Source organism: Gossypium arboreum, chromosome 10 (assembly GCF_025698485.1).
Source record: "Gossypium arboreum isolate Shixiya-1 chromosome 10, ASM2569848v2, whole genome shotgun sequence".
Classification (NCBI taxonomy): domain Eukaryota; kingdom Viridiplantae; phylum Streptophyta; class Magnoliopsida; order Malvales; family Malvaceae; genus Gossypium; species Gossypium arboreum.
In genome coordinates, this window is record NC_069079.1 from 6,815,829 (window position 1) to 6,826,180 (window position 10,352).

Sequence of the window (10,352 nt, forward strand, 5' to 3'; positions counted from 1 at the left end):
TTAGATGAATTAGTCTTGTTTATCTCTCGACCTCACCCAACTAACCCGAGACTATCAAATTGGTGCCCGATAAGATCTCCTCTCGATCTCACTTATCTTAATTTTTCCTTAGGGCGTCAATCCTAAGCTTTAAAATCTATTCGATTTAGTCTAATTTTTACAATTTAGTTCCTGAAACAAAAGTTAACCAGCTAACATTTCCACCAACCTCCCACTTCAGATTTAGTTACCCAAAATCATATTTAAGCAAACAAAAACACAATAATCAAATAAAATATGAATCTAAGCTAAACACAATAAAAATGAGAAAAGCTTGAAAGTAATGAAAATGGCAGCAAAGGAAATGTAAAAAAAAACACTTAAAATAATATTTTAATGATGAAAATAAAAGGAAATTGAGTTATATTGAAACTAAGGATTAAATTGAAAATAAAAAGAGTTTAAGGTACAAAATCAATAAATAACCACTAGTTATAGTGATAACTAACTTAACTAAATATTCTTGAAATTAAGAAAAACGGATGAAAACATAAACTAAACGCTATAATTATAGAGTAGAAGATTAAAACCCTAAAAGATGAAGAGAAAAATTGAAAAACATGAAAATGCGTTGAGTATACATTAACTTTTTTTGGTTTAGCTAAATTTGACATTTTTTTAATAGATTACAAACCTAAAAATAATGAACAAATTACCCCCGATTGTCTAATTTTGATTGTGAGATATGTTAGATAAGGACTACCACTACAGTCATTTTCTGTTTCTTCTCGTCAGTGATATTGCAATACTTACAACAGTATTGAAATGAATAGATGTTTTGATTTATTGGCGACTAGCTCAAGGAATATGGTATTTGGACAAAGTTTCAAAGACCCAACTATTCTTGCTTTTTGGAATTATTATTATGTTTTTTGGAGTTCAAATATGTTCATTGTGATGATTTGTGTTTTTCAATTTTGTCTGGTTATTATTAAGCTCGTTCTATTTTTGCTTAAGGCAAGGCAAAGATTGTGCATTTTCCTTTACGAGGATGGTTGGTGCAATCATATATGGAAAAATCCTTTCATGGATTGAGCATGGTGTTTTATGTGATTTAAGTGCCAAGGTGTTTCATTGAAGGAATGCTTTTGTGTTATTCTTGTTCATAAATTTCAAATATGTTACTTATTGTTTTTACCTCTATAATTAGATTCGTTCTTTATATTTTTAGGACCCTAAGCAAAACAATAAATTGAGCCCCTTTTAACAAAAAATTATAAAATAAAATATAATAAAAGCTGAAAAAATTTTAGAGCCCTAGAAAATAAAGTATTTATGGTAAAAATTGAAAGCCTAGACATTTAATTAATTTATTTTAATTTGAAATTTTTTTTCTCTCTTTAAAAACCGAAAAAATATTTTTTGGGTCCTTTCCAACCTTGGGCCCTAGACGATTGCACTCTCAAAAAATCACCAAGACCGAACCTATCTATAACAAAGTTACAATTTCTTGGTAATGTGTAGGTGTAGTTGTCTCCCATGACTAAAAGGTGATGATGAATCAATTAGCAATAATCGACATTTTATTTGACCGTAGTTAATGCTTTGAAGGCCTTTCGGCATGTATTCGGATGGGCAGTACGTTTACCTGCTGTAAGTATAAAAATAATGGTGGCGATAAGATTAGATATTATAACAATACTACAACGTAGACAAAAAGTAAATTAAACACACCGCATCATACTCCACCACTCATCCAAACTCACCCTCAATTAAGTGGTAATCATGCTAAAATTTTGTTTGACAGTAGATGTTGCTAACGAGTGGTTATTTGGTTGATTGTTTATGCAGGATTCGGGCAATGTTCTGTTTCATTGATATTGTCATTCGTAGGTGATCATCCATGAATCCAAGTTGGTTTTATTGTGGTTGTCTCTAGCTTGGTGATTGGTTGCTATTGGTTGTATGATGCAATTTTTTGGTTGACGCGTGGCTTTCTCACTATGCTCCCTTTCTTTTAATTTTATCATTTTACACAAATGGTTAAATTTTAGATCCTTATAATACGCTTAAAATTGAGATTTAATATATATACTTTAACTTTTAATATAATTTGATCCCTATACTTTTATAATTATATTAATTAGTTCAATAGTTAATACATAACTTTCAATTAAAACATTACATGATTATATTATATATAATTTGAATAACTTAAAAATATTAAAGACAAACATATGGCTTTTCATTCCTTTTAGGTTTACGTCAATGTTTACCCTTTTTTTCAGTTCTAAAAAAATGGTTAAATTTCAGTTTTGACCCTTCTATCATGCATAAATTTGAGATTTAACTTCCACACTTTAATTTCTAATGTAATTTAGTCCCTATGGTTTTATAATGTTGTTAATTAGTTCAAATAGTTAATATTATTAATTTCTTGAGTAAAAATTACGTGATTATACATTATTTATTGCCCTAAGGGTCTACGTATCACTTTATTTCTTTTAGGTTTACCTTGCTTCATTTTTTTTATATTATAAGACAATGATAAATTTTCAATTTTAGCGTTTACTACACCTTATTTTTGACATAATTTTATCCTTCAACTTTTACAATGTCATTAGTTAGTCTAAATATTTAATATTATTAACTATTTCAATTAAAATACTGACTTTAATTTTTCTTAGACTATTCCAACAAAAAATTTATTTTATCATGACAAATTTGAATGAATATTCTTAAGAAAAAATTTATATAAACATTTTTATGTTATTTTATTATTACATATTGTAACGACCAAGTTTAAGGGTATCGAAAAGTGTATTTTCGGTCTCCGTTTTAGAAAAGCGGATTTGTAAATATTTATTAAAAATATTTATAAAGTTAGTTGTGTGGTTAATTAGATTTTAATTAGGTGAATTAGTTTGAATTAAGGTTAAGTAGGTATAAAGATTAAATTGAATGAAGGGTGAAAGTTCAATTATAGAATCAAGAAAATTTGAAGGACTAAATTAGCAAATAAAGCATAAGGAAATAAGTAACAAATTTATGGAAAATATTATTCCATGCGTATTTATTTATACTTTATACTTAAGTATATAATATAATAATATATTAATATAATAATATAATAATATAATATAATAAAACATAAATAAACTAAAGTAAATAAAACAAAGAAAAGAGAAATAAAGAAATGAAACAGAGAAGAACAGGGAGAAAAAAGAAAAGAAAAAAAAAGGAAATTAGTGATTTTAAGGTTTGAAGCTTAAGTGGTAAGTCAATTTAATACATTTTCTTGTAATTTTGATGTTTTTAGAATCCTAGAACAAAATACTACTTGATATAATTGGAAATTTTGAAAGTTAGTTGATTTTTAGATGTTAGTTGATTTTTAGATGTGGGTTATGTTGAATTAATTGAAGAATTAGGGTTTGAATTTATTGAATTTTAAGTTAGAATTGAGAAAAGGATTGAATTGTAAAACAAATTATAAGTTTTAAGTAGTAGGGACTAAATTGAAAGAAATTCAAAATTAGAGTTTTATGGCAAAATTAGGGAGTTGAAATTAGATTAAAGTGGACATTCAATTGAGATATGGAATTGGTTTCGTAAGAGAAAAAGTTGATTAGATTTAAGGACTAAATTGAAATTTAGGCAAAAGTTTTGTATAAATTGAAATAATTGATATAAAATTGTGTTGTATTGATAATTTTTAATTGTTTAAATTCCGTAGCTAACGTGGTACCAGAGACGTCGGCTAAGAAAGGAAAGGAAAAAGTCAACGAAGATCAGCTCAGAAAATACGATTTGTATTTCTATAATCCGAATTTAATAATTATTTAATGTATTTATTAATGATATGTGTGGTAAGTGAAAATTTAAGTAAGTGTTGATATTGTGGTATTGAATTGAATTGCGAGTAAGTGTGAATATTTGAATTAGAATTATGAATTTGTATGGATTATTGAATTGAAATGTGTATTGATTGAAAAATTGAAAGTGAATTGAATACTCTATTAACAATGTCGTGTTAAGGTAGATATAGTCGGCATGTCATAGGATTGGAAGTGTTCAGGGATACTTCGATTTCGAGTCGATGAGGCACTATGTGTCGTATTATTATTGCTTCGGATAAATCCGATGAAGTACTGAGTACTGTATTGTTTTACTTCGACATGACCGATGAGGCACTGAGTGTCGTACTAGTGTGCTCTGGTTGGATTCATGTATCTGTCTGAGTCCGAGTTGTGTTAATAGGGGTTTGTGAATAATTTGATCAATTGATTGATATTGAAAGATATTGATTATAAATTGGAATGAACATTGAAATGGAATATGTAATTGAAATGCATGGAATTGTATGAATCATGGGTTCATGAAATGGATATTGATATTGAAATTGCCTTGAATATCTTATTGTGAATTGCTAATAAATAGCAATTAAATGATTGAAATAAAAGATATGATAATTGAAGTGTATTGAACAATATAATTATGAAATTTTATTGTTGTTGAATAGTTTTTGTTATGCGTAATTATATGTTTAAGTATTATAAATTTATTCGGATTATAGAAATATCATTGAGTTTATACTCAGCGTACGGTTTGTTTCCGTGCGCAAATTAGGTTAAAGTCAGAACGTTGAATCAGCATCCAGAGTCGATCCTGAACTCAAGTGGTGAAGTATATTTTCTTTTTAGTAAATGGCATGTACCTAGGATGTTATGTTTGTCATTTTGGGAAATGAATGTAATGATGCTATAATGTGAAATGGGTTGAATATATATATATATATATATATATATATATATAACATATGTGTTATATTAAGAATATATAATGGTATGTTGTGTTAATGAGTGAAAGAATATAACATAGATAAATTTTGGTTAACTTTGGCATGAATTTAGAATTAATCTTTTATAGTAAATGGTGGATTGTTTTGTAATATATTTAAAATGTTTACAAAATATATTAGTTAATTTATTAGATTGTTTATTTTGACATGTTTAAAAATATATTTGAATGTGTTTTGGATTAGTTGAATTATTGGTTTTTGTATTGCTTGAGATTCAAGATCTGCAGGGTTGGTAAACTTGAGGTATAAGGCTCATTTTGAGTCCACATAGCCTGGCACACAGGCATGTGTGCTGTGTACTTAGGAAAAATTTGAAATTTTATAAAAAATTCTCTGAGTTTTCGATTAAGTCCCGATTTGTTTCCAACACATGATTTGGGCCTCGAAGGCTCAATAAAGGGATATTATGATTAAATTAAGATGTCTATGATAAATTATTATGTGATTGTTTGTATTTGTTCTGTTAAATCTGGTAATGCTTCTTAACCCTGTTCCAGTGACGAATAAGGGTTAGGGGTGTTACACATATAACTACCAATTATAATTTTTTTAATTTTAAAATGTCACACCAATAAATTTAATAGAAAAATTTTAATAATGATAATAATTCAATTTAAAATTTTAAATCCAAATAGTAAAAGTTATAAATTTTTGAAAAATAAAATTAAAAGTATATTCTAAACTTTGAATAATAATAAATCTAACACTAAGAGTCGAAATCATATCAACTTTATCTGTATTCCGGTGTTAATAATTAATTGTGTAGTTTATTTATTCATGGTGTAGTTTTTCTATTTTCTGTCCTTAAAGGTTTAAGCCTTAACGAAAGGGAAACTTGTTAGATTTGTAAAATAAATCTAAAATAAAACTGAATAAATTAGGATCTATCATGTCAAATCATCAAGAATAAATCAAGAATAAAACTAAATGTGAAAGCGTCCCTGAATCCATGAATACTTTAAAATTTTTCCCAATCTTGAGGATTTGATCTTCCAAATTAGCACACAAGAAATTCAGATAATATCTGCTCTCTCTTCCCTAATGATGAGATATTAGAAAAGATATTTTGTGTATAATTTGGGGACCATAACCGTAATATTTATAACCTTGGCATATTAGTTTTAATCAAATTCTAATTAGCCCATCATTAATTAGAATTTGATTAGAACTCAATTACTAGAGTATCTACACATATTTGACCTATACTTTATTTAATAATTAAAGCCCAATAAAATTTTAACCAAATTAGATTACTTTTAATTTGGGCTAATCTATCATGATAGTAAATAATAACATGTAATTATCTTTATTATATATGTGATGTTCATATTTTCCAACAATCTCCCACTTGGACTACATATATATACTAATTACTCTATAATTACATGTCATTATATAACCTTATCAGCTCAAAATTTTACTATCATATCCACAAGGTATTCCAAACAATCTCGTCCATTAATCATGATAACATAGAACCAAGATGACTTTTGTTACATATATCGTAACTAAATCTATCCATGATGATGTACATTAACACAACCAAATGACATAGATCAAGTATGGATGTGTAGCATGAAAATTACATGCAATATGATCTAAACATATTTATTTCCAACTGGTTCTCCTTAGTGAGATCAAACCTTAACAAAATTAGAGTGTGAATAAAACAAATAAACTTTATTTCTGTAGAAAATAAACTTAATATCCTTAAAGTGAAATAACTAAAAATGTGTCTATAACATAAAAGCATTTAAAAGTACAAACTCCCACTAAAACCAAATATCCTTAAATGATATTACACCCATATGAGCAACATGCTTATGAAAAACCTTGGGTGTAGTCCCTTAGTAAGCAGATCCGTAATTATGGAGTTTTTCCTAATATGTTTTATAGACACCTAACAACTCTGAACTTTTACTTTGACAACCAAGAACTTAAAGTCGATGTGTTTTGACTTCGATGTGCTCCTGCTGCTATTGGAATAAAAAGCTGCAATTTGTTTTCACAATTTGCACCATAGTGACAAAATCTTGTATCCATATTCTATCAAAATCGAAGGCTATATACCTGATAATCTCTAATTGATTAGACCTCCGATATATGAGCATGTAATCTTTTGTTCTCTGAAAATACCTTATAACCCTCTTGGACGCTATCCAATAGTCCAAACCAGGGTTGCTTAAAATATCTGTCTAACATCCCAATAGTGTGTAACGCCCCAATTTTTGGGAATCCTGTGAATGTTGGCATAGGTTTAATTATATTAGTGGGCCTCTAGAAAGCCCAAACTTAAGATAGAACCCGACAATTTTAGTTAATTTTTGTTCCATAAGAAAAAGGGGGTGAAATTATGAAATAGAACCTATGTGAAAATGTTTGAAAATGCTATAGACTAAATTGAAGTGGCCAAATAAATAGGAGTGCAAAATAGGAGGATTTGCATGACAAACCTCCCATTTTACATGAAGTGGCCAGCCATCATGTTGTTGTAGACAAAATGTGCACTTGATATCCATAATTTATGGTACAAATTAATACAAATTGATAATAGGTTAGGTAAATGTTCCATGATAATGGGTTAGGTAAATGTTTCAGATAATGGGTTAGGTAAATGTTTCATGATAAGAATTTCATGTCTTTTGTATAAAGAATTAAATGGATGAAATATGAAGTTTTATTAAAAGAAAAAGGGGTGAAAAGAACAAAGTTTTGTCCATCTTTGTTCATCATAGCTGAAAGTTAGAGAAGAGAAAGGAGAGGAGGAAGCTCTTGAGTATTCGGTCATTAGGAGGAGGAAAATTGAAGGTAAGTTCTTGGTACCTTGCTTCTATTTTGAGGTTCATGAGTTCTTCTTGATTCTACCTTAACTCTTGAAGTATATTTTGATTTTTAGTTGTGTTGTGAGCATTTAGTCATGAATTAAAATGAAGGAAATGGTTGTTGTTTCATGTTCTTTTGATGAAAATGGAAGATAAGTGAAGTTGAGCCAAACAAATGAGCATGCATGTGCCTTAGATGTTAAAGGGAAAAATCAGCTAACATGTTGTGCTTTAAAATGATGAAATGGAGATTATACTTAAGTAAAATCATAGATATGTGATGATTGATTGGTGATATACATGTTTAAATAACATGCATGCAAGTTATGTGTGAAAGAGTGAATTTGGTAATAAATCTGCTTGGGACAGCAGCAGTAACTTGACTTTGAAAAATCACCATAAATTGTGGGAGATGAATTAGAAGCTGAATAAATTATGTAATTAAATATTATTGAGTCTAGTTTCTAATGAAATAAACAAGAACATATTTTGAATTCTGTACAATGAGAAATTTGATTCGTAATGAAGAGTGGTCAGATTAGTCAAACAGTGAAACATGGGAAACTTTGAGAAAAATCTGATATTGATTGGCTAAACAAAAAATTCTGAAAATTTTATGGATAGAAGATATATGAGTCTATTTTCAGGGAAAATTAACGGAACTTGATTTGGAGTTTTGTATCTCCAGTTATAAATGATTTAGTGACTGTTGCTTAGGAAGACAGCTTGCAGTGAAATTATGATTATGTGGTAAACATTGACAAAAATTTGTTAATGAGTTGCTTATTGATTTCTTATAAGCTTACTATGACCTGTAGGTGTGGTGGCCGAATATTGTAAGGGGTTAATACGTAGTTTGTATTTGAATAGTTAGATTAACGTGTTAGTAATCCAATTGTAGGCGGTTCGTGTGGATCTCGTCAACATATCGTCGCAAATGTGTGTAACTAACACCCTCTTTCTTAGTCGGATCGGCAAAAGCGAAAAGTCGAAATGCCGAAAACCGTATTTTGTAAATTTGCGAGTGTGCGAATGCTCGTGAGGTAAATCGATTAATGTTTTTGGTAAGCTGCAATGTTTGGACTACAAAGTGCATGATTTACGTGCCCTCAATATTTTTGGGCTTAATGGGCCAAAATTGGAATGATGGGCCAATAGGCCCAATTAAATAAGAACCCTCAGTAGTGATTACATTAGTACGTGAAAGGTAGGAATATGCATGAAAAACCCTAAAATAGATAAATTACTGAAATACCTTTAAAAGTGGAAAATTTACGCTTTACCCCTAAGAGATAAATTACCAAAATACCCTAGGGTTAAATTGACCTAAATGCATGTTTGATCGTTGTTATTTATTGCATGCCATGTTGTTATTGTCGATGCATGGGACCGGGATATTGACGGAGGAAGTCTGAAAGTGGCTTGTCCACGTCTTGGAGGCTTTGCCTCAATTTATCGATAATTGAGCAAAAGGCCGCAACTATGGAGTGTTAATTGGGTGGGTTGAGCTATTCCCCACATGGAGTGTATGGTGGTGCGGGTGGAGTGTAGTGGTTGGTGGGTTGAGTAGTCTCCCCAAATGGGCTTGCATATGTTATTGATGTTGCATGTATTTTGAAATGGGCCTATGGGCCATCTTGTTATATGAATAAGGGCTAAGGCCCGGTTTATTGTAATCTGAAAAGGTCTCGGCCCATACCATTTACTGAATGGGCTTAGGCCCAATAGGCTTAAGTGACTTGGGCTTTGAATGGGTTTTCCTTACACACCGAGTTTCCCCAAACTCACCCTTTTATTTTCATCCACGCAGAAATCCCCAACCATAGTGGGCTTGGAGCTGTGAGGGAATTCGGAGTGGCCACCCGTTCTGAAAGTTTGATTTTCTTCTAGTGAACTGGACATCCTTTTAATTACGTTTGAGGTTTTGGCCTTTTAAATGTAATAAGGCAGCTTATTTATTTTTGATGGTTTTTAATATGTATTACTAAGATAGGTAATACTTATTTTAACTGTTGAAATTGGATAGCTTTAGGGCGCGTTTTCAAAAACAACAATTGATTTCAAAATAACACGACAACAAGCAAAGCTTCCGCAATGAAAGTATTTTCCAAAATTAATCACTTTTCCTAAAAATGACTTAATCAAATCGGTTTCCTAGAAATATCCATGACGTTAAGGTGTGGCAATGGCGGTATGCATGTCTAGGATTGGATCCGAAGGAGCTTGGTATTTAGCGATCCGATGGACTCACCATCTCTTTTCCGGTTTCCTACCTGGTGCACAGCTTCCATTCACCTTAACCCTTAATGAATTAATCTTTTGAACATCAAGTACGATTTTCTGGACTTAGAATGAAAATTTTTTTTTACGTTTTTTATGTGGCATGCTGGATCTGGCCATAACTTCTGGGCCGGGTTTGGGGTGCTACATAGTGTACACAATATTCCAATGTATACAAACCCGAATGTACATTAGACTTTCTATTGCTAAAATGTGAAAAATCTAATGCATTTTTGTAACCTCAAAATTATTTTTAGGGTATTGATTGAGGTTATATTTATTATTGACAAGCAGTATGTCATTAACATATAACACCAAATATAGAACCTTACTCCCACTAAACTTATGGTATATAAGATTATCAATAAAATTTATCTCTAAATCGAATGAGATAATCATTTGTTAAAATT